Genomic DNA, 26,611 nt, shown 5'->3' with positions numbered 1-26,611 from the left:
AAAGTTCCAAATAGTGTTTAAATATTGCTGTTCAGCTGCATTTAAAATTAAAAACAGTCCAGGAATGTTAAGAAAAATGAGAAAATGAATAACTAATAAAAGGGCTTTTTTGTTTCTTTGTTTTTTAAAAGAGGAAGAGCATTTTTTAAAAATAAATGTAGGGCTATTGTCATAGTTGTAGGACTAAACTCAGCCAGGCAACTTATTGTGATCATTAGCGAGAAAAATGAAGGAGAGAATTCAAAAAGGAGAAACACATTTTTTTCACTAAAGAGAGTAAATGAGAGTAACAAGAAAGCCATTGGTATATAAGATCTAATTGCATGTGTTCCCACATTGGAAGCAAGCAACAGAAATGTAGCTAGAAGCATGAGAATGAAGCAATAACGGAAAAATTAAAAGCAAATTTAAAACAAATCAAAAACAATTTGCTTCTAGAAACACATTGGAATGGCCTATGTTTCCATTGGTTGTTTCTTATTAAAATTCCAAATCCTATTGGGTATGGTGTCTAAATGGATTAATATCTATGTACCCAGGGGTGGGCTTCAAAATTTTTAGCAAGGGGTTCTCTGCCTAGTTGCTGGGTGGATGTGGCCATGGTGGGCATGGCCTAGTTGGAGCATGGCCTCCTGCATCACAGTAGGGGCGGGCTTTTTGGCCTTCCCAGGCTCAGGAGGCTCTCCTCAAGCCTTTGGGAGGGCAAAAATGGCTTCCCCGGGCTCCGGAGGCTCTCTGGAAGCCAGAAATAGGCCCATTTTCAACCTTCCCAAACTTCTGGGAGGCCCGTTTTCCGCCCTCAACCCCCTGCACATGCCCTGCACTTACCTGCATCCAAAACGGGCCGTGTGGGGACTCCTGGGAGGGTCGGGGTAGGGTGGGTGGGGCCAGCCAGGAGTGGGATTCTCCAGACCGTGCAGAATCTTAATTAGGAGTTCTCCCAAACCCCTGCAAACCCCCAGAAGCCCACCCCTGTGTGTACAAGAGAATATTTATAGGCACCAAGGAAATAAGGGAGCCCCTTGGTGTTCTCTGAGCTTGGTTGTTTTCTTACAGATGTTTCATTACCCAAACCAGGTAACATTGTCAGTGCTGCTCGATATTTGTGTAAAAAGACCTTGCTTTGTCCTTTTAATTTAAAAGCTACGTATACACCTTCCCTAGAACAGCCTAAAAAGTGAATTTGGTAGCCAAAGGACACTGATTGAAGGGAGGCAGGTAGGGAGGAGAAAACGATGAATGAAGCTAGAATGGAGAGAAGTGTTGTAAGAGAGGGAAGCAGGATGTGTCTAAACTGCAACGTATTGCTGCAGCATTTAATTTCATAGTTACCCTACTTTTTTTTTTTTTTTAAGAACAGAGAAATAACAATGATTAGGGAACTTAAAACAAATGTTTGTTTTGTCTTAAAAGAAACTGTCTCTTTCCTCCTCTCTTTTCAATGAAGCTGAATATTTGAACAGAGTCATGCATATTTAAAGTGCAGCAAATAAAACAGAAGGTGGCTGTGTGGTGACATGATCTAATATTTTAGCTATGTGCTAGAGCGCTCTCTCTCTTTTTTTGGAGATGTATGTGTCAGACCCTATTTTATTTTATTTATTTATTTTCTTCCTATAATCGGGACTAAAACTGAACAGGGCATTCTCTGTCTGCAAAGGAAACTTGAGAGCAGAGCATCTCTTGAAAAAAAGGGCTTTTCAAGGCTTCATTTATTAAAAACCAGAGGTGGTATTCAGTAGGTTCTGACCAGTTCTGGACAACCAGTAATGGAAATTTTGAATAGTTCGGAGAACTGGCAAATACCACCTCTGACTGGCCCCGAGTCCCAGCTGATCGGCTGGGTCTTCTTTGGGTGCCCTGCACAGGAGAATGGAGCTGGAAAGCAGGTTAGTGGGGTAGGGAGGGAATGGAGATTTTACAGTATCCTTCCCCTGCCACACCCACCATGCCATGCCACGCCCACCAAGCCATGCCCACAGAACCGGTAGTAAAAAAAAAATTGAATCCCACCACTGATTAAACCTGTTTGCAGCACCCTTTCAGAGGAGTGGCCGCTTCCTGCTTTCTGTTCTATGGAAAGACCTTGATTCCAATCTGCAAACGGCAAGTTAATTGTGAGGGTTGTGAAGTGCAAGGGTGAGCTGCACGGTTAAACGTTAACCTTGATACCACAAACCAAACGTTTGTTTTTTATCTTAGCATGCCAGGCATGCCTTCCTGGTCCCTTTGTTGTAGGATTGGGAGCAGCTAGCTGCTTTAGGTTAGGTGACCTGTGCTCTGATAGCTAGTATTTCATTTAATGGCTTTTGAGAAAAGAAAAGACAAAACCCTGGATCTTTATTGAAGGTACTATGGAATACTGTGATTGTGTTTGACAATCATCAGTCCCTGGTTTTCGCAAGGGTTGTGCCCTTACCAGAAGATTCAGTTTAAAATTTTCTTCACTGATGAGAAAGCAGACAGACATGTTTCCCTTGGTCTAAAGGCAAGGTCACGGAGAAAAATAAACTTTGCCTCCGCAACCCTTTAAATACTGTACATTTAATAGCAATAGCACTTATATATAGCATTGCTTACTGGAGAATTCTGGGAATTGAAGTCCACAAGTCTTAAAGTTGCTAAGTTTGGGGACCCCTGGTTTAAGTAGAAAGAGGTTCCAGCTGAAAATATACCATGAATACCATAGAGATTCTTTCTTTCTTTCTTTCTTTCTTTCTTTCTTTCTTTCTTTCTTTCTTTCTTTCTTTCTTTCTTTCTTTCTTTCTTTCTTTCTTTCTTTCTTTCTTTCTTTCTCTAAAAAGGAAGAAAAAGAAAGAGGGAGGGATGGGAGAAAGAAAGAAAGGGAGGGAAGGGAGAAAGGGAAGGGAAAGGAATGTGAATGAGATGGATGGATGGACGGATGGATAGATGGAGGGAGGGAGGGAGGGAAAGAAAAAGGAGAGGAAGAAAGGACCACAAACTCTGGCACTAGTCGCAGCTTCAGAGGATGCTTTGAAACAGTACAGCAATCCAGGGCTGGAAGGGACCTCAGAAGTCATCTAGTCCAACCCCGCACCAAGAGCATTGTTAAAGTGAATTTCTATTTTGACCCACCCAGTCATGTGACCACCGAGCCACGCTCAGCCAGTCACGTGACCAGCAAGCCGCTCCCAGCCAGCAAGCCATGCCCAGCCAGTCACATGGCCAGTAAGCCACACCCACAAATTAGGCCAAGCCCACAGATCTGGTTGTTAAGAAATTTGAATCCCACCCCTGACCTTGAGCCTGGTGAGATTCGAACTGCCAAATTGCAGGCAGCTGGCAGTCAGCAGAAATAGCCTGCAATACTGCATTCTAACCACTGTGACACCACGGCTCTTGATTAAGGAACACTAATGAAAAGATGGATGCTCTTCAATGGCAGGTTGGCGATGAACACCACTGAATTTCAACACCAAATTGTAGTAGTACAAGCAGGGGTCTTCGTATCAGAAGTGGGAGCTCTGGTGGGTTACAGAGCTGGATATGGTAGCAGTAGCAAGCATGGCTTGAATGACATTTTACCTTTCATCTGTTTGGGGTGCTATCTTTGAGTAATGTCACCTGCACATTTGCTTCGTCTTTCACATCCATACTATTTGTTGGTTATGTTTGATTTTATTTAAACTTCAAAGTGGATTCATCTTTTAAAATTATGTGGGGCAATTTTGTAGGGCAATAAATAGAGATTTGATCTATACATTATGTAAATATAAGGGTACCTAGCAAGAGGTATGCCAATATTATGGTACTTTACCTCATCTTTTGCATCCTGTTGTGTTATGAAAGTATTTCATGTTCTCTGGATAAAATATTGGCTGCTGACAAACACTGGCATTAAGGTCTGTAAGGTTGCTTCCAGACTGAACAACAGTGCCAACTCAGTTATGACCTATCTGCTGTGTAGCAGGAGCATTGCAAATTCAGGGACCCCGAAGTGTTGATAATGGTTTACAATTCTGTTAATTGCTTACAGTGGAAAATAATGTTTTTTTTAGTTTCAGGTACCTTTTACCTAGAAGTATTGTGAATGTGAAGAAATTCTAATTTTTTTTAATCTCATAACTATCTAGTAAACTGTCTAGATAGTTTATGAATCCCTTCATTATTTTCCTACATCTATAACCTGTGTAAGCTATTTCACTGTAGATGAGACTCTCACAAAGAACAAGGATCTGAAAGAATTAATTTTAATTTACTTTTAGTCTCTCCTTGCTGCGTAATGCAGTACTTGAAAATATTACATTAGAGGCATTTTTTTTTGTTCCTGAAGGAGGTCAGACAATAAACAACTCTGACCTCGCTCCAAATGATTGCCTTGCTCTAAACAGGAAGGAAAAGTGAGACTGTGTGTTTATGTCTTGGCAATTGTTGTAGGCCTCTTGAAAGAATGGAGACACACCACAGATAGTAACAGGAAGGTGATTGAATGGTTTAAATACTTAAGTATGGTAGTGGAAGGATTTATAATAACCTCTATTTCTACAATGCATCTACTAGCTACTGACACATACCACGAAAACTAAAGAATGGGTGGCAGGTAGTTAAAAGTATGTCTCAGCTAAGAGGGAGACAAATTTATTTTCAGCAATGCATCTTTTTGTGGAATTTTGGAAAATGGGAAGACAATGCTGATCTTGACAGCACTGCCCTCATCTTAACCGGCTTCCAGGCATTACCATGTACTGACTGACTACAGAAAGTCAGGCTAATATCAGGCTCCCTGAATCCTGTTTAAGATTTAAGGTATGCTCCCATCAACTGGATGTTCAAAGCAGTAGTGGGATACCATTTTTTTTATTACTGGTTCTGTAGGCGTGGCTTGGTGAGCATGGCAGGGGAAAGATACTGTAAAATCTCCAGTCAGAGGTGGTATTTGCTGGTTTAATTTCTGCTACCGGTTCTCCAGAACTGGTCAGAACTTGCTGAAAACTGCATCTAGCAGTGGTGAGATTCAGTTTTTTTTACTACCGGTTCTGTGGGCGTGGCTTGGTGGCCATGGTGTGGTTTTGTGGCCATGGCAGGGGAAGGATACTGTAAAATCTCCATTCCTTTGTCGCTTGTATCCTTAGGATTTATTTCGACTGTTTCCTAGTATGATTTGATTGTTGATTGTACCCTATGACTATCATTAAGTGTTGTATGTTATGATTCTTGATTCTTAACAAATGTATCTTTTCTTTATGTATACTGAGAGTATTTACACCAAGACAAATTCCTTGTGTATCCAATCACACTTGGCCAATAAAAGTATTCTATTCTATTCTATTCTATTCTATTCTATTCTATTCTATTCTATTCTATTCTATTCTATTCTATTCATTCATTCCCTCGCCACCCTTCTAACCTAAGCTTTCCACCTTCATTCTCCTGTGAAGGGTAACAAAAGCGCACAATCATCCCTACCGTCCCTGTCCTATTGTCCCCAATTATTAGTTCCTATTTCATGTATTTAAACTTATGTTTATTCTTATTTCTATTATATTGTAAACATTTGACAAAGTAAGCAAGTAAGTAAATAAATAAATAAATAAATAAATACCCAGCCAATTAGCTGGGACCCAGGAGGCAGAGAATAGATGGGGGTGGGGCCAGTCATTTCTCTGAACTACTCAAAATTTCCGCTACTGGTTCTCCAGAACTGGTCAGAACCTGCTGAATATTACCTCTGAGTACATGAGACTTGCCCCATTGAATAACCTGATTATTTATATCTTGGTTTGTTTAATTCAATTTATGTGGCTGTAATATAGAAAATATCATCAATATATAATAACTGTAAATATTCAACTCCAGAATACTTTATACCATTCCATAACTATTCTTTATCAAGGGCTTAATGGGAATTAATTTCCAATTTTGGAGACATAAGAGTTTTCAGTAATTCTGATGGATATTATTTTGCATAGGTACTCAAAAGCTCCTTAAAGGTATCTTCCAAATGTTTTAAATCTTTATTTTTCATATGCAGATAATATGCTTTTAAAGAATCCCATATAACCGGGAGCTTTTGGATTTGAGTATGTGTGAAATAAGACTATGAAGAGTATATAGGTAGTCCTTGACTTACAATAGTTCATTTAGTGACTGTTCAAAGTTACAATGGCAATGAAAAAAGTGACTTATGACTGTTTTTCACAGGTACTTTTCCAGCATTCCCCTGATCATGTGATCAAAATTCAGATGCTTGGCAACTGGTTCATATTTATATATTTATTTATTTGTATGTATGTATGTATGTGCCCTGTTTCTCCAACAATACGGCCTCCCCCAATAGGAAGTCCCAGCATGTTTTATAGGCATGAAATGAAATTAAGCCCCTCCCCCCAAATTAAGGCTTATATTAAAACATGCAAAATGCGGGGGAATGGTGGGGGGGGCTTGCCGTTAGGAAGTACTTTTGTTGCACACCCGGATATGGTGCTGCCTGCGTTGACCCCGATACAAAGTGCCCCACCAACGCCGAGGTCAACATCTAAGCCGTCGCCGCCTGCCCGCCCGAAGATGCAAGAGGGGGGAATTAAGTCACCCCCGAAAAGACGGCCTAGCCATTTTTGGGGGGCTCAAAAAAAAAAAAAAAGACCCGGCCTTATTATATGAGAAACATGGTATGTATGTATGTATGTATGTATGGAAATTTATACTGTCACCTATTCGCACATGGTGACTCAATATTTATGACCATTGTTGTATCCCAAGATATAACAACCTTCTGCGACCTTCTGACAAGCAAAGTCAATGGGGAAGCCAGGTTCACTTAACTACTGGGTTACTAACTTATCCTGCAGCAATTCATTTAATAACTGAGGCAAGAAATGTCAAAAATGGGGAAAAATTAACTTAACAAATTTTTCACTTGACAACATAAATGTTGGGCTTAAATGTCATTGTAATTCAAGGAATTTATTTATTTTTATTTTATTTGAGTTGTCAATTGCTTACAAGATAATAGGTATAAGTAAAAACATAGTTATGAATACATGGATACATATAAAAAAATAAAAGAAACAATAGGACAGGCATAGTAGGCACATTGATGCGCTTATGCACGCCCCCTACAGACCTCTTAGGAAAGGGGTGAGGTCAATAGTAGAAAGTCTAAGGTTAAAGTTTTTGGGGTTTAGGGAAGAAACCACAGAGTCAGGTAGAATATTCCAGACATTGACCACTTTGTTGCTGAAGTTGTATTTCCTGCAATCAAGTTTGGTGCGATTAACATTGAGTTTATATCTATTGTTTGCTCTTGTGTTGTTATGGTTGAAGCTGAAGTATTCATTGACAGGTAGGACATTGCAATGTATGATTTTATATACTATACTTAGATCGGATCGGAGACGGTGTAGTTCTAGATTTTCGAGGTCTATTATTTCAAGTCTGGTGGCATAAGGTATTCTGCAACGAGTAGAGGAGTGGAGAACTCTTCTTGTGAAATATTTCTGGACTTTCTCAACTGTGTTAATATCAGATACATAATGTGGATTCCAGACTGATGAGCTGTATTCGAGTATTGGTCTAGCAAAATTTTGTATGCTCTAGTTAGTACTGTGATATTACCAGAGAAAAAGCTACGTAAGATTAGGTTAACAACTCTTAACGCTTTTTTGGCTATGTAGTTACAGTGGGCTCTAGCACTTAGATCATTAGAGACGAGTACTCCAATTATCTATATATACCCCCAAAATCTTGTTTAATCTCTTATAAAATTGGATCATTTAGTAATGATACATTTAGCACACTCTTACATGACTTGTTTTTAATCATAATAGAAGTGATTATTAACATGTTTAATAACAATATTAAAATATTTTGTTTCCTTCTTGTTTGAGTTTGAAGATTTGGTAGCCATAATTATGATACAACAGATTATATAGTTCCATGAATATATTATTTAACATTTTCTAGATAAAATTTGAATTTCTGGCAGAAAGTTTCTTGCAAAAGAACAAACACAACTCAAACAAAATTCAGTTTTTAAATTATTGAATTTAATAAGTCTCCAGATCCTCCTGGGAGGACATCTAAAGCCTTTTAGATTCCATGAAACAATAAAGATGACATAAGTGAAACACACTGCACATAAAAAACTGCAATCCTCATATTTTTATGAGAAAAAAGAATTTAAGTGAGACCATTTTTAAAGAATCAAAAGGAAAAAATGGAAAAGTCGTAAACAGAAAAAACATTGAAGAGAAACTTGAAAATAACTTTATACGACAAAAGAAAAAGTTCAAAGAAAAACCTAAAAGAGAATCTTGAAATCATAACAAAATTAATTCTCTAGGGATTCCTTAGAAAATAATGCATTGGAAATGCAGCTTAGGAATTCATCACTTCTCAGAAACAGTACTGTACACCTTTAGTGACTATAAGAAAGACTATTCTGTTTGCTGCAAGTTGTGTTCTGTTTTGGGACAAGCACAGGAAAGACTATATGGTCTTTGGGGCAGCAATAACGTTTTTGGACAGATTCGTAATACATTTAAGTATTGTTCATTAGGAGTATCTTGTTTCTCTGTAGTGTTTCTTTGTGTCAGCATGCTTAATGGCTGTGTAGCTTGTTTTTAATATGCATATTAAAATAAGGAACATATGTTAAAAATTGTGTGAAAAAATAGTAATTATCCAACTACAAATAGCCTCAAAGCTATTGCTTGACTTGTATATAGAACTACATAAATGACCTCTGTGATCATATTAAGAGCAATTGCGTTCTCTTCGCTGATGATGTAAAGCTGTTCAATACCACAGACAATACTGCTACCCTACAAAAGATCTTGACTATGTATCAGAATGGTCAAACAAATGGCAACTTCAAATCTCAACAAATAAATGCTCTGTCTTACATATTGGCAAAAAAATCAGAAAATAAAATACAAGCTGAATAGTCAAGATCTTGTTGATGACCCAAGCTCTGTAAAGGACCTTGGAATACTCACCTCTAATGATCTAAGTGCTAGAGCCCACTGCAACTACATAGCCAAAAGGCATTAAGAGTTGTTAACCTAATTCTACGTAGCTTTTTCTCTGGTAATATCACACTACTAACCAGAGCATACAAAACATTTGCTAGACCAATACTCGAATACAAAGTTCATCAGTCTGGAACCCACATTACGTATCTGATATTAGCACAATTGAGAAAGTCCAGAAATATTTCACAAGAAGAGTTCTCCACTCCTCTACTCAAGTTGTATAGAATACCTTATGCCACCAGACTTGAAATTCTAGAACTAGAAAACCTTGAACTACGCCGTCACGGGGTCCTGATTTAAGCATGGTATATAAAATCATACATTGCAATGTCCTACCTGTCAATGAATACTTCAGCTTCAACCATAACAACACAAGAGCACACAATAGATACAAACTCAATGTTAACCGCACCAAACTTGATTGCAGGAAATATGACTTCAGCAATAGAGTGGTCAATGTCTGGAATACTCTACCGACTCTGTAGTTTCTTCCCAAACCCCAAAAACTTTAACCTTAGACTGTCTACTATTGACCTCACCCCTTTCCTAAGAGGTCTGTAGGGGCGTGCATAAAGCGCACCAACGTGCCTACCGTCCCTGTCCTATTGTTTCTCTTATTCTTCTTTTTATTTTTCTTATATGTACCCATTTCATGTATTCACAACTATGTATACACTTATACTTATCTTGTAAACAATTGGCAAATCAAATAAATAAATAAATAAATAAATAAATAAATAGTAACTGTGCCCACTCCTATATAGAAATGCGCTCTTCACTAGCTCCTGAGATTTGAGTGTGTACCTCTGGTTGTAAACCATCCTATTGCTCAACTATATTCTCAGGTAAACTATATAGAAGCTGTTAGACAGTGGTAGCTTTTTACACTGATTGCTTGCTGTATTACATCAATCATATTAGGACAGCTTGACTTTGCACAGCTTTGGATTTCTTGCTTGCCATGGAATCCTAACGTGATTTAGATGGGGTGAATTAATGTGAGTGATCATGATAAATGATTATGTGGACCAACAAAGAAACAAGGAAATAATTTTTTTTTGCTAATTAGGATGGAAAGTACCTGCACATTTGGGATGATCTTGCAAGAATGGTGAATCTATTAAATTAGTTTGCTTTAATAATGCTGATGAATCCTGAAGGATAACACTGGCTTTTTTCCTTCCTTAAAATTATGAATTATGTTGGTGCTCTGGTTTATTTGTGCAATTCAGGTGGTTGACATAGTTGTCCTAAAGATCCTCTGTTGGTTTAGATTTTATTTTCAAATATAAGGTGATGAAATACCTCAGTGATAATTGAGGAAAACCTACTCAAAAACTAATAAAATATGCAGTCCATAAGTATGCCATGATGGATCAATAGATGAATAGATGATAGATAGATGAATAGATGATAGATAGATAGATAGATAGATAGATAGATAGATAGATAGATAGATTTTCTTTTGGTTATTCATTGTTCATTGATTCCTTACTTTTTTAACTGTCCAAACTAGAATGATAGCCAGGTTGGCTGTTTGCTTTTGTTGATATTTATAGAAATAAACATTTTCTACTATGTTCTCTTTATAGAGGTGGCTGTCAGGGCAACAATTGGGGGGAAAAAAGGTTACACAACCATGACCTGGATGACTGAGAATCTCCATAGACACAAGGGTTACATATTTTTGTATGGAAAATAATTATTAATTATTGCATAAGGGTATGCACGGCACATTAGTTAATCCAAATCATCTGCGAACACAGACATTCTAATGAGGAATTACTGATAGGTCTCCCAGTTCTACAATTAGTATTTTTCTTTCAACAAAGCTCTGCAGGCAGTCAAACAGAAATGTCTAATTACCCTGCTTAGAATTCAACAGACATTCACATCCAACATTTATACTAATGAGCACATTCCTAACATTTATCTATGATGCTGTTTCTTCCAATTAAAGGTTAAAGATCCTCCAAAGTACAATTAACAAAAGATAAAGATGAGGCTGGTGAAAAACTGTTTTACTTGTACCAAGTTAGAATGAGAATAATGCTGGGTTAATATACTGTATATCTCATGATCATGCTTTTTCTCTCTCTTGGTTTTGCTGTATGAAGAAGAGAATCAACATCTACCCTCAAAACGACATTATGGAGCATTGCACACCAGAACAACTAGACACAAGGACAGTTTTTCCCTGCATGCCATCACTCTGCTAAACAACTAATTCCCACAACCGTGTCAAGTTTAATATTACTATTATTCTTCTCATCCTTCCTATTACCTTCTATTTATTTCTCCTTCTATTTATGACTATAATAACCTTGTTCCTTCTATCTTTATGATTTATATTGTTTTATTTAGTTTCCTATTATGATTTTGATTGCTTATTTAGTATCCTATGACTATTACTTAATGTTATATATTATGATTCTTGATGAATATATTTTTATGTACACTGAGAGCTTATGCACCGACGACAAATTCCTTGGGTGTACAATCACACTTGGCCAATAAAGAAATCTACTATTCTACTATCTACTATTAACACGAGCCCTGGATGGATGGCAGAGACTATGATTCAGAGATGGGAGAAGGATGGTCACAAAGGAAGCAGGTGGGGAGAACACTACTAGAAATGTATCCAGATGAGGGGGCTGACATATTTTTTCCTTTCTGCTAGTTGTGCCCAATAAATTGATCAGTATAAAGGATTGTGGGATTGTCCCTGACAGTTTGCGGTCACCTAAAGATTTCATTATTCAGCATGTTTAGAAACTACTAGTGCTAATATTGTATTCAAGATTGTATTACTGTGCAAGCAACTCAGTTACATGATGGGCCAGTTATACACTAATGCACACTTCTGTTTTACGTACACGCTATTGATTCTTAAGTATACTCAAATCTGTTAATAAAATCTGTTTACCCACAGAGCATTTGTGACATCATAGGGAATTTGTTCTTTCCCACTGAAATTAGCAATAGTAATAGCACTTAAACTTATATACCACTTCACAGTGCTTTACAGCCCGTTCTAAGTGGTTTACAGAGTCAGCATATTGCCACCAACAATCTGAGTCCTCATTTTACTGATCACTGGCAGCTGGCAGTCAGCAGAAGTAGCTTGCAGTAGAGCATTCTAACCACTGGGTCACCATGGCTCTTTGAAAGTATATGAAAAGATAAAATCAAATAAAGAAAATCCGCTGCTTTGACTGTTCCAATGAGCATGATGAGGATTTTCTTTTCATTTTCTACCTACAGTAGTAGTGTGCCTGCAAAAACATTTAAATTTTTTACTGGTCAGGGTGATTTCTAAAAAACTAAGGAAGTTCCCAAAAACTTTCCATTGTTTTGAGAGAATTTTCACACACACATTGCACAAATACAATTGACCAATAGACCAAGTCCACTCCAAAAATGCTAGATAATTCCTGGAAGCCAAATCAGCCATTAACAGACATATTGAGCTAAACAACATATGCATACAGTTTATCATAATGACATCTTATTTAAATGAAGGATGATGGCTTTCTAATGGGAATAAGTGTCTAATTCTCTATATCACCACCCCATGTCTTTGTGTTAATGGTCACATTTTTGACTCACAATCACATTTTGGACTCATTTCAAACATATTAAAATGCCACATGTTTTCCTCATCACCTTCAGCATCATTGCAGGGAATGGGATGCTCAGAATGTGATTTTCAGATAAAACATCAGAAATAGTACAACTTTATAGAAAGAGATGGGCGCCTTGCTGGGGCCAGAGACAGTTTCTCAAGGAAATGTTAGGCAGAAATCTGTTTCAGCAGAGCCAGCCATCTCCTATCCTAAAATATATGAAGCAGCTATTTCTGTTGGAAATTGCCAGGACAAGGCAGACACTTGTCCTCATTTACACAGATTAGATTTTGTCTCCTCAAGCTACCCTCATTGTCTCAGGCACGGTGGAGAAAATGGGCTCCACCAACACTAGTTTTGGAGCAGGATGGAATGAGGGAAGTTATCATTTTGTCTCTCACTGTCCAAAACAAGGATTCTGATAACTACCTCTCACATCCATTCCAGTTCTGTATTTTATTGATTTATTGAATTTGTATGCCACCTTTATTATTTTTTCAAATAACTCAGGGTGGCAATCATATCCAAACACATTTTCCTCACAACAATAGCCCTATGAGGTGGGCTGGATTAGAGGAGCGTAACTGGCCCAAAATCACCCCGCTGGCTTTCATAGATAGGCAGGGCTAGAACACACAGTCTCCTGCTTTATAGCCTGGTGCCTTAACCTCTAGGCCAGGGGTGTCAAACTCAAGGCCCATGGGCCGGATTCGGCCCCCAGGTTGCTTAAATCTGGCCTGCGGGGTGGCCTGAAAATTTCAAAAGACCAGCCCATGGTGCTTCTGCTGGCCAAAATGGGCCATGGAGTGGCCGCATGCACACACACCCCCATGGCCCATATTCAGCATCCAAGGCTTTCTTCAGCACTCTGCTGGCTGAAAATGGGCTATGCAGAGGCCTTGTGGAGCTGCTACGTGGTCCGTTTTCAGCCGGCAGATTTGCTACTGGAGGCCAGGGAGGCCAAAAACAGGCTGCGGAGGGGTGCATAGTGCCTCCATGCAGCCTGTTTTTGACTGGCAGAGTGCTGCAGGAGGCGTCCATCCTGTCTCCCCACCCCCATCCCCCAGCCAGCCCACAGAGAACTACAATGCTGATCTGGCCCTTGAAGAAATCCAGTTTGACACCCTGCTCTAGACTAAACTGGCTGTGATCAGACTGTATCTGATACATATGATTGTATGATCTCTTGCTATTCTTTACATGTCATTTGTAATGGAGTCCTTCTCTGGGTGATTTGAGGTGAATTTGCACGGTAGCTTATACAACAATAAGAAACTTTTCTGTCAAGCTGCTGGAAGCAAAAGGAAGAAACATCACCAGGACAAAAGAATGTTCACCTCAGTCTGATATTACAAACACATTTTTGGACTGACCAAATTCTTGACCCTTATTCTGGCTGGCTGATTAAAGCAGCCAAACTGGAACTGGCTTCAGAATCAAGATGAATTTCTCCTTAAGACTAGGACAAGGTTCTGTACGTCTTAAGAAGGCTATTATAAAACTTTTACGAAAAGAAAGCCCTAGCTTGACCCACAAAAAGTCAGTCTCATGTAACCCATTCATGTCCTTTTTCGAAAGTAGCAGCAGCAGCGATCAGTGCATGTCCTGACTTGAAAACATTACCCTTGAAAATGTCTGGAGATTGCAGTTAGCACAAACTGTAGCAGTTGGGCCGCTGACTGATGCATGGTACCATGGATCATAAGATTCCTGTACTGAAATATTCAAACAGACTGCTTGTTCACTATTGGACACGATTCAAGGTGTTTGCCTATACTCACAAAGCCATAAACAGGTTGGAGGCACAGTTTCTGTGGGGCAGCTTTTCTCACAATGAACCAAATTGGTCAGTTTCCTAGGAGAGGCCCTTCTGAAATAACTCCCACTGCTGACTGTGACATACAGAAAAGCTTTTAATCCTTGCCTCTTTTAATATTTAGCTTTTATCCAAATTTCAACTTGGGTTATTGCTGTTTTGTTTACAGTTTGTATTTCTTATTGTCGTAAGCCACTTTTATGATCAGATGGATATAAACTGATTGATTACATGCCGTCAAGTTGTTGTTTATTCCTAACCATCATCAAGATCAGGGGTGAGCAATTAATTTTCCCACGGGGTTACAAGGGAAGCTGGGACTTTTGTGGAGGACTCAACTTATAGGGCGGTTGTCCCTACTGAAGCCATTACTTCAGGCCACATAAAAACAGCTAAAGGGCTGCACGTGGCCTGCGGGCAATTGGAGTTCAGGTCTGACCGAGATAGATTTTCTCCATGATGATCTTTCCAGTGGTGGGATTCAAAAGGTTTTACCACTGGTTTGGTGGGTGTGGCTTTGCACGTGTGCACACACTTTGCCTGCGCATGCATGCTGTTAAGTTCTGGGCATGGGCGCAAGAACGGAGGCGAGGCAGTGACGGTGAACTTCAACTCTTTATTAATGATCAGGAACAGAGCAAAAACCCTGGGCAGCAGCAGCTCTTTTATAGGGCTGGCTGCTGTCCCATTAACCAATGACTTACGTTAAAACATTTAAATTGTACCCAATGAGGCGTTCCGCTAATAGCCAATCAGGTTGCTCCGTAAGGACCAATCCCAGCTCGCTATCCACGGACCAATCAAAATTGCAGGATTACGAGCCTGCTTTTCTATCAAGCTTGTCAAGCTTTATTAAATACGTTTATGTTAGTTCATAACACATGCCAAATACGTACTTTGCGCAGGTACAGAGGCATTCCAACTCACCTCCTGCAAGCCTGCACTCTCCCAGTTGCTTCAGCAGCTACCTCATGGCACTAAAGGTGAATATGGGAAATTGGGCGGGCAGGTGGGCCCAACAGCAGAGTGGCAGAGAGAATTGGTTCGGTCTCTGCTGCTCATCACCTCTACCGGCTCGACAGAACCGGGCCGAACCAGTATAATACCACCACTAGATCTTTCCCTATTGCTGGTCCCTCAGCAATTCCAATGGTGGATTCATGGTGCTTATAATTGCCATAGCCTTGCGGTATAGTTTGGTTAAAACCTTGATAGCTTCTTCTTCTATTGCTTGCCATATTTCGGTAGAAATTCCATCCATTCCTGTAACTTGGTAACAATCAAGGTACTAATGTAACTTGATTTCCTAGCACCAAAGTTTCCCGTACATTGGGAAAATCTAAGGTACTTTAGATATTGACATCTCTATTGCACAGAATTTCAATATCCTTCTTCCTTTGCTTGATTTCTTTCTTACTATTTGTCCATTGGAAACTTTTTAGCATACCATTCGAGGTTGGATAGGTATTCGAGGGCTAATATCTAAATACCTAATAATGGCATAGAGTCTCCATATTTCTGAATGTTTTTTTTTTAAATCTACATTTGCTAAAAGGAAAAAAGACTTGACTAGTTATGTTTCTGGGCAGCAAACACTATTATATGATCTAGGAACAAAAAGCTCACAATTGTGAATAAAAGTGGCTGAAATAGCAATAGCACTTAGACTTATATAACACTTCATAATGGTTTACAGCCCTCTCTAAGCAGTTTACAGAATCAGAGTTCAGCAGGATCAACAATCTGGGTCCTCATTTTACCGACCTTCTGAAGTAACTCCCACTGCTGACTCTGTGACATACAAAAAAGCTTTTAATCCTTGCCTCTTTTAATGTTTAGCTTTTATCCAGATTTCAACTTGGGTTATTGCTGTTTTGTTTACAGTTTGTATTTCTTATTGTTTGTAAGCCACTTTACAGTTTACAGAATCAGAGTTCAGCAGGATCAACAGTCTGGGTCCTCATTTTACCGACCTTGGAAAAATGGAAGGCTGAGTCAATCTTGAGCCAGTCAGGATCGAACTCCTGGCAGTAGGCAGCGTTAGCTTGCAATACTACATTCTAACCACTGTGCCATGAAATCGTTCTCATGAAAACACAGATATTATTTGAGTTACTTTTTATTTTGAAAAAAAAAAAAAGGAAAGTGGAATCCTGTGTGCACCAGGAAAGCAATATAGCGCTTTTGAAAATATTTCTTGCTTGAAAATGATAGTTTCGTAGAACAGCCTTCTTTATTTGAATTTTTTAGTGAGGTTGGTGTCAATAATAATAAATAATAAATACAAGGATTAGTAATCCTTTGGGGGATAATTCTGTACAGTGGATTATAGCCTACAGTAAAGTCCAAAATTAGCGATCAAACAGCAATTAATAACAAATACAATAATTAACCATAAATAAATAAATATTGTAAAAACAGTAGATAAAAATATCAGAAACATAACAGATTAATTAAATTCAGGCTGTTATTTTTTTTTTTTTAAGTCTTGTTATCTTCCTGAAGGATAACAGTGAAAGAGGTGGTGGACAAAACCAGCCATTCTGTGAAAATAGGAACCTTTTCTTTTTCTCTATTAATGTTGGCCTGCTTTGAAAAGTCTCTCTTCTGGGTTGTTTGGCCCCCATTGAGGAAAAACAAAAGCACAGCTATATTATATTCTTTTATTTTTTCAATTTGGATAGCTACTCACTTCACCTATGTGATTCTGGGTGGCTCACATAATTAAAAACAACTAAATAGCACAGCCAATAAACAACATCCAAAAATCAGTAAAAGAAGGTTAAGATGACTAAAAGCATATACATCAATATGAACCCAAAGGATCTTCAGGGCCAAAACTCAACTGCAAATTACTTTTCTCTACATTGGTTCTATCTTCTCTTCCTGTTTTTCAGGAGTGGCAATAAATTATAATAAAATACTGATGAATATCTGGCATGCTTGATAAATAGCATTTTAACTAGAGCAATGCTGATGAGGCAAGAGATATTAACCTATACTTAAATTCCATGGATATTGCTTAGACCAGCACCCACACAATTCTCCTTTAATCTTGCAGATGTTGGACAAAGGGAACAGTGACTTGTTAGTGCTGACCAGATTTGGGAACATTTTTTATTGAGCCAGACAAGCACATCTGTACGAGTCAATCGACGCCCAGACATCTGTTAAACAGAATGAACAAGGGCTTAAATTAATGCATTCCTTGGCCGACATAAAGTTGCAGTGCACTTCCCAAATTTTGCTTGCTGTTATCACCTCTGATTCCTTTTGATCAGAATTTTGCCATATGCTTTCCCAGGCACAGTTGACAAAAGGAAATTTCCTTATGGGGTCCCCCCCCCTTCTTCTTACTGTTTTACCCCTTGAATAAGGGAACAATGATAGCATACCAGACAGAGATGCAGTCTTATCCCCTAAATTAATCAAGCTGAATGCTGTGAGTAAACTATATTTTTTATATCATTTTAATTTACACCATCTATATCTTGTTTCTTCCATTTTTCAACATTGTCATAGCATTAGTAACATCATTTTCAGCCTTCTGGTTTTTGAACACCAACATTTATGGTGTTCATTTTAATTTTACTCTTGAATATATTATTATTTTTCCCTTACATATCTCTGAAATACTTTCAACATTCTCTCACTTTAGTTTCATCCCAAATCATGTCATTAGTTTTTGTTTTGGATTCTGTCCACCCTGCTAGAATCTCTTTGTTTCTTTTCACCTCTTTCCAAAATACTTTTTTATTCCCATCAAAATAACTCTTTTAATCTTAACTGTAACTTGTTCTCTTTGATTACTTTGCTTTCCAAACATTTTGTGCAAAATCTCTCATCACATTTGTTTGGAGTTCTTTTTGAATGTTTTTGTGCATCCATAACCTCCTTCCCTTCATCATTCCACCAAGCACCTTTTCCGATACCATTTTATGTCATTTGATAATTTACAAATAATTCTTTACAAACAATTTCTACATTGTCTTTCATTATGTTCACCTTCCATTCATTCTATTTTGAGATTAACTTCTAATATTTTTATGCACAGAGTTTGTAGATTTATTGCAGTCATTCTCCATTCTTTATAGTTCTTTCAGTTACTTTTTTCATGTTCATTGACTTGCCAGATCAGTCTGCAATAAAACCTTCCTTATTGCTGATTTGATCACTGCAGAGAAGATGGACTTGGCATGTACCAAAACAGCTTGGCTGGAGCCAGAGAGAGAAGTTCTCCTCTCAGAAATGAGCCCGGGTGGGTATCGGGTGTTGCACCAGCCTAGACTGCAGGGCAAGGGACGTGGTGTGGTATTGAATGGGTATAGTTGTACTTTAGATCAGTGGTTGCCAACCAGTGGGCCGGTGACCACTGATGGTCTGCGAGAAAATTTTGGTGGTCTGCAGAGAAATGTCACCCCAAAGTACCCTCCAAAGCAATTAATTCAGGCTGTGCGGGAACACAAGGCTGTGCCACCCACATGGCCTGCGGGAACACAAGGCTTGCATCTCTTGCATTGCGAACAGCACGAGGTAGTGAGGAGAGGGGGGAAAGGGTGGAGGGGGGAAGTTGCCCCATACGCCCCACATGACTGGCCTGGCCACCGGGCTTCTTTCTGCTTCTTTCTTCTTCTGATTTTGGCTGCATGCAAGGAAAGCAGCAAAAGTCTTTCTTTCTCTCCCCCAAACTCCGCCAGAAATGAGTCTTTGGAACCCCGCAAAGCATCCTGCTCCAAGAGGCTGTGCCATCATGACAAGTCTCACAAAGATTCATTTCTGACAGAGTTTGGGGAGAGAAAGAAAGAGTTCTGCTGCTTTCCTTGCATGAAGCCAAAAGTCTCTCTCTCTCTCTCTCTCCCTCCCTCCCTCCCTCTCTCCCCCCCCCAAGAACGGAGCTGGATACGGTATCCTGCAATCCCAAATAAAGAATGATTGATCGGTAGGAAAACTGGGTGGGAAATTCTCCTGCAGACTTCTTTTGGGATTTTCCCAGGGTCTCTGGTCTGCGGGATCTAAAATTATGAGTTTGGTGGTCCCTGAGGTCCAAAAGGTTGACAACCCCTGTTTAGATGACCCTCACTGTTAACTCCAACTGTTTTGAAGGGAAACTTTGAACATTTATAATTGGGTGGGTTTTTCAAGCATTATGATTGGTTAAGGCCCTGTGGGCCCAGAGTATAAATTACAGGAATTTGCCTACAGTTCCTCAGTTCCAGTTTTAAGTCAATAAATGATGTTACAGCTATGCTGATCTGGTTCTTGCCTACTGAAGCCCACTACACAATAGTCATTGTTATCCAAGAGTGTCTGACTGCTATCAGAGGTGTACCTCCACAATTGCTCTGATGTGAGATCCTTTTTCTTATAGTGGTTTCCAGGGACCATTTGGGATTACTGCTATTATACCAGTCTCCCTACTACTGCCTTAGCTCCTGGACTACAGGGTTGGCAATGGGATTTCCCAGGATTATGGTTCTGGGGGACTTCAACCTGCCTTCCCTAGAGGTGGGATTGGAGATAGCTTGAGATATCATGGAAACCACAACTTCCATGGCCTGTCCCAGGTCATCCAAGGCCCAACTAGGAATTGTGATCAAACACCTGGTTTGGTGTTCTCATTGGAGTGGTGCCTTTGTGATCTGGAATTGGTGGACCCTGGGAGTATCTTAACTCTCTTTCTCTGTTTCCTGTTCAGCTCTGTGCTGTGTTGCCTTTTGTTTCACCACTCTTCTTGGAATGTTCTCCCTCCCTCCCTCCTGGGAAGCTGCCACTTCACTGTAGTCCATTACACTCTCTCCTTTATTAACCAAGGAAAATATAAACATGTTTCCTTTGACCAAACTTAGGTCCTTTTCACTAAAAATTTAGCTTTATTAGTCAGACGAATGGAGATAAAACTGTCACTCTCTCCACAAAAACATGCACTAGAGGATAGTTTACAACCATTCTATTGCAAGGATATAGAAGAGGAAATGGTTTTATGCAATGGTAAATGTCACAGTGTGATGGAGCTTCTTTTTAACTGGAGATGTATTTTGTTTTGCAAGAGTAGCAACTGAGACAAAAACCTGTACAGTAGATTGTTTTTTAAAACTATTTACAGAAAAGTGATTTATAAAATCACAATTCTAATGTTCACCTGATGTCAGGTTTACTCCCAATTCTCTCTATCCCTTCCAGCTCTCCTTTGTCCAGAGCTGGTATTCAGCAGGTTCTGACCAGTTTTGGAGAACTGGTAGCGGAAATTTTGAGTACTTCGGAGAACTGGCAAATACTACGTCTGACTGGCCCCACCACCATCTATTCTCTGCCTCCCGAGTCCCAGCTGATTGGCTGGGTCTTCTTTTGTTGCCCTGCACAGGAGAACAGAGATGGAAAGCAGGTTAGTGGGGTGGGACTGGGGAGGGAATGGGATTTTGCAGTAACCTTCCCCCAGGAGTGGGGAGGGGATGGGGATTTTACAGTATCCTTCCCCTGCCATGCCACCAAGCCATGCCATGCCATGCCCACCAAACCACACCCACAGAACCAGTAGTAAAAAAAATTGAATCCCACCACTACCTTTGTCCTCCCTTTTCACTCTGACTTCCTCCCTGATTCTGCCTTGTCTAGAGAGAGTGAAAGGAAAGGAATTGCCTGGATTTACTGTAGGGTGGTCAGCCCAGCTTGATTTTCTCTTGAATCTGTTCAGCTGAAAGGTTCTCTGTGGGAGGAAGTACCTCCCTCAGGGCCTTTTACCTAATCTTTCCCCAGAGACCAGGGCTTTGCCAATGACCAATAATTCCCTACTTCCCATCTTGGAACTTTGTAAAGATGCTCTCTGCACCCAGAAAATACCTCTTTCCTGTTTTGGGTCTTGGATAAAAAACTTGTCTCTCTAGGCCAGGGGTGGGCAAACTTTTTGGCTCGGGGGCCTCATTGACTTTTAAAATTTGACAGACGGGCCGGGTCAGCACAAGATACGATACATATAAAAAACTGCAAAATCTCCGCAAAATCAAGTCACTGCGCCTAATGCGCTACCTGGTGTCGAAATGCCTGTCATTACAAGTCAAAATCAAATGAATGCAATCATTCAATCATTCACATCAAACCTTAATTCTGTACCAATCTTCGGCGGGCCGGATTAAAAAGACCAACGGGCCGGATGTGGCCCGCGGGCCGTAGTTTGCCCACCCCTGCTCTAGATCAAGGGTCTTCAAACTTGGCAAGTTTAAGACTTGTGGACTTCAATTCCCAGAATTCCTGAACTAACATGACTGGAGGAGGAATTCTGGGAGTTTAAGGAATTCTGGGAGTGGACACAAGTCTTAAACTTGCCAAGTTTGAAGACCCTTGCTCTAGATCTTCACTTTCTTTTTTCCAGGGAAGCCACTGGTGGCTCTTTCTTATCCCTTCCTGACCAGGAACCAGCAACTGCCCTGCAGGCTCATAGAACTTCACACGCCAACTTTTCTCTCTAGCCACTTTGTTTTGCAAGTCTTTTCTCTCTCCTCTCCTCTCTTTCTCTGTCTCCAGTTTTGGTCAGATTGGCATCACCTTCACCATCAGTTGAAGAGGTGTGTGTCCTCCCCCACCCTCAAGTTCTCACCCCCAGCATTTGTGTAACAGTCTGAGCCAATGGGGTTGCCCTTTCTACATCTCATCTTGCAGTGAGATGGGCAGGAAACACATGTATTAAATCAGCAAATCAATAAAATATTCCCACAACAGCTCCAGCTAGCAGCCAAGTCAGCACATCACTTAACTGCTCTTCAATTCCAGAATTTGTGAATCTGCTCACTCTATGTGCCACAAGAATAGCAGTCACACCTGGTCATTAAAATCCATGTGTCACAGTAAAGTATGTGGATGGCTAGTTGTATTTCAGTCCTAATCTTGCTCTTAGCTTAAATAACTTATAAGTCCAAGTTAAGGTAGCCCTCTGAGTTCTGAGTGGCCATGTAAACAGTAATGTCCGAACTACTAAATTCATCTAAATTCTAATAATTAAAATATACTAATAAAGCAATCATACAGATGAATTGACCATCCTATTGCTTTAGATGCACACACCTTGTCTGGCTTTCTCAGTTACAAGAGAAAAACACATAATAGTAACATTCCAGTTCTGCAGAGTACGAAAAAAAAAAAATCTATCTTTGGAAAATAGTATCAAAGCATGTAATTTCTATAATTTATACTAGTTTTGTGGATAGTATCATTACATAATTTAGCCCCTAGGAGGTACTTAACAAAATAAAGGGCTTTCTGTGGCTTTTGCTTTTCTTCCTTTTTTTTTATTTTTATAGAGCAACAAAAATAAAATTAAGTTTCATGTCCTGATTGATTTGTCTCCAGTGCCTTCTCAGATACTACTTACGGTATATCAGCTTTCTAGTCTGGCTAAAAATGATTAGTACTATAGTTCTTCCCAAATTTTCAGTCTCCATGGCAGCTGGGCAATCTGGAAGGAGTCATCCCAAAACATTTGGGGAGCAGCTTGGAGAAAGAAGACTGATCCATCTCACCATGAATGTTCTGATTTTTTTTTTACATCTTGTTTTTCTTAAGATAATTTACTTTATACTAGTTATTTTGGTGAGACCTTGGCCCAAAATACCAGCAGCAATCAAAGTTCTTGTGATCCACGCCACAAAGAGCTTTAAATCTTACAGAGTCAATGGTAAAGTCTTCTCTGGCAGAGGGGGAAAAAAAAGTCAAATTAAGCTTTTTCTGGGTGTGGACAGTTTCTTAGGAGTCTGTTCAGGCTATACTTTTGTGACTAGCTTGGAATTTAAATCCTTTATATAAACATCTACTTAACTCCTAACCTTTCAATGTCATAATTACATGTCACTGTGGTACTTATATTCATTTTGCTTTGTTTTGCTTTGCTTTTATAACAGCGCTATAGAATCATACCATAATATGAATATTAAACCCAAGGGAACTTTAAAAAAGAAGTATTTTTTCCTAAAAAATTTATCCAGCTTATTTTTTTGGAAAAAACAGTACATTTCTGAAGAATAGCTATTACACTTTCCATGTAATCACCGTCTAGAGTATTGTTCTACAAAGGCTGCCAGTTTGAATTGCAATAATGACAAGTAATTTGCTGTTCTAATTGCTGACAAAGGTGACAAAAAAAAAGCATTTTTGGCCTTTTCTCAAACGTCAGTGTGCTTTCTTCGCTACCATGGTGCATCCTGGAATGATCACATGCTAGATGAAGCAAGTTGTAGAAAAGAGAAAAATAACAAAAGCAGGTCCAGATATTTAATGCCTGTTCTGATGCTGTTTTCTTCACATGCAATCTAACATAAACTAATCAATAATTAATGTTTTGGTGCTTTGTACATGATATTCCCCAAACCCATAAAATGAAATAAAATGCAGTTTTCGTGCTCATAAGCCACTTTTCCTTCCTGAATTATAAGTCCAGAGAACAACAAAATTTATTGTAGTTTCCAGTGTGAAAAATCAGAACCATAAAATAAAACGGTGTGCACCCAAATTGTCTGGAAGTACAATGAAAATTCAGGGCATACTTCTGCTGTGAATTATGAGCAATTTTAAGGGGAAAGTTTGATTCTGGTTGCAGAAGGTAATCCTTAAAGTAGGCTGACATCTGATTTATCTTAACCTAATTTTAAAGAAGCTCTGCTCACTTTCTTCCATTAGGAATAGTGTATGCAACTATAATTACTCACATTTAAGCTTATGAACTACTGATAGTCATAACCCACAAGAGACATTTTTGCCTGAAGGGAGGGTGGGGTGGAGGTGAGTAGGAACTTGTTAAAAAAAAATTTTTTTGCGCCAGAGATCCTTGGCTTCCAGGATGCCATTAAAAGGAAATGGCCAAGGTAGCGTTCTAGGACCCACACTCTTTATACTCTATAAATGACCTTTGCGATCACCTTATAAGCAACCATGTCCTCTTTGCGGATCACATAAAACTATTCCACACGACTGACAATGCTACTATCCTTCAAAGTGACCTTGATTATGTGTCTGAATGGTCAAACATCTGGAACTCCAAATCTCGACCAACAAATGCTCTGTCCTACACATTGGTAAAAAAAATCCGTACACCAAATACAAACTAGGCAGATATGACCTCATTGATGATCCTCACTCTGTCAAGGACCTTAGAGTTCTCATATCAAATGACCTAAGTGCCAGAGCTCACTGTAACAGCATTGCCAAAAAGGCATTAAGAGTTGTAAATCTAATCTTACAAAGCTTCTCCTCCGGAAATATCGAATTGCTAACCGGAGCATACAAAACTTTTGCCAGACCAATACTCGAATACAGCTCATCAGTCTGGAATCCACACTGCATATCAGACAATACAATTGAGCGAGTCCAGAAGTATTTCACGAGAAGAGTACTACACTCCTCTGCTCACAACAGAATACCCCATATTACCAGGCTTGAGATTTTAGGCTTGGACAACCTTGAACTATGCCGCCTACAGTTAGACTTAAGTGTAGCACACAAAATTATCTGCTACAATTTCCTACCAGTCAATGACTACTTCAGCTTCAACCACAACAATACAAGAGCACACAACAGATACAAACTCAATGTAAATGGCTCCAAACTTGATTGCAGAAAGTACGACTTCATCAACAGAGTGGTCAATGCCTGGAATGCATTATTTGACTCTGTTGTTACATCCTATAACCCCCATTCCTTTAATTTCAAACTATCCACTATTGACCTCATCCCATTCCTAAGAGGTCTGTAAGGGGCGTGCTTAAGTGCACCATTGTGCCTACCATCCCTGTCCTATTGTCCCCATTTATTTGTCCCCATTTCCTGTATTCTTACTCATGTTTATACTTATACCTATTATCTTGTAAGTGATTGACAAATCAAATCAAATAAATAAATAAATAAATAAAGATTAAAGCAGACAGAAAAAAGATGAATCAGAATAGAGCTGGAAGGAACCTTGGAGGTCTTCTAGTCCATTCCCCTGCTCAAGCAGGAAATCCTATACTATTTCAGACAAGTGACTGTCATGTCTCTTCTTAAAACCTCCAGTGATGACGCACCAACAACCTCTGAAGGCAAGCTGTTCCTCTGGTTAATTATTCTCACTGTTAGGAAGTTTTTCAATTCCAGGTTATAACCCTGATCAAGAAAAACAGTAACCCCACTTGTAGAAAAAAACACCAGCAGAGGTCATCTTCCCATTGACTCCAATGCTTGGGGAACAGCCAGCTCTTCAATGCCCTATAAAAGACTAACAGAAATTGGGGCCACCTGAAAATTGGGTAGGGAGGTGGGGGATGCTTCTGGCTTCTTCATTTTTCTTTTCTTTTTTATGGTAATTTTTTTAAAGATTGTAATTACAACAATAAAAACCAATACAATAACAAAATAGAAGAAAGCAAAGAAAGAATAGGAGATGCAGAAAATAAGGAAGAAAAGGGGGAAATAGAAAAAGAAAGAAAAAAAGAAAAAAAAGTACAGTAAAGAAAAAGAAATCTATAAAGGTGTGATTTCCCACCTTCATCCCAAGAAGTATAAACAATTTTAGTAATCTATCACCTGCTGAAAGAAACAAATGCAATGCACAAAGGGAAGGTTATCTCGGTTCTTCTTCTGAAAGCATATTTCTGAGTTGACCATACTCTCAGAAATATTTGAGTATTTCTCCCAACCCTCACTGTGCATGCACACACATACACACGCACACACACACACACACAGAGAGAGAGAGAGAGAGAGACAGAGACAGAGACAGAGACAGAGACAGAGAGACACAGAGAGAGAGAGACAGAGAGAGAGAGAGAGAGAGAGAGACCACCTTTTCCCACCTGTTGTAGTCAAAACCTCATCTAAAACAAACAAACCACTCTGAAGATACAACATAATTTTATTTGCATGCATTCAGTTAATACAATTCATACTCCACACCCAGTAAAGCTTGGATACTTTGCTGAGCAACTGTGAGAAAAAAAAATAGAACCAGGGCTCATATACCTTTGGCTTGCTATATTGCAAAGGCAAGACAATGAAAAAGACAGATAGGGTGGAAATCAAGCTACAACATCAGAATATTTTAAATAAACTCATCTGTATGACCTTTATTATTGTCATTACTTATCCCTTCTTGCTAGGTCAGCCTGTCAGCTACACTATCTCTGAGATAAGGCTAATGAATAGAAACTATTTGG

General features: G+C 39.2%; 1 protein-coding gene across 2 annotated transcripts in view; it reads left to right on the top strand.

Annotated features, from left to right (window-relative positions):
* BCKDHB (branched chain keto acid dehydrogenase E1 subunit beta) overlaps positions 1 to 12,222 on the top strand; it is a 71,624-nt gene extending 59,402 nt beyond the window's left edge. The window contains exon 12 of one of the 2 annotated variants that reach the window (XR_015745444.1): positions 11,111 to 11,701. The gene's annotated coding sequence lies outside the window, so the exon portion shown is untranslated. Of the gene's footprint in view, positions 1 to 11,110 lie in introns of both variants that reach the window. The other variant, XM_087944265.1, reaches the window with a different exon arrangement.
* The last annotated feature ends 14,389 nt before the right edge of the window (positions 12,223 to 26,611 follow it).

The sequence above is a fragment of the Notechis scutatus genome, chromosome 1, assembly GCF_049901735.1.
Source record: "Notechis scutatus isolate UNSWTSFEM ecotype Mainland chromosome 1, rNotScu1.2, whole genome shotgun sequence".
Taxonomy (NCBI): domain Eukaryota; kingdom Metazoa; phylum Chordata; class Lepidosauria; order Squamata; family Elapidae; genus Notechis; species Notechis scutatus.
The sequence above is the reverse complement of the archived record's forward strand: the minus strand, read 5'-3'. Positions and strand labels throughout refer to the sequence as shown.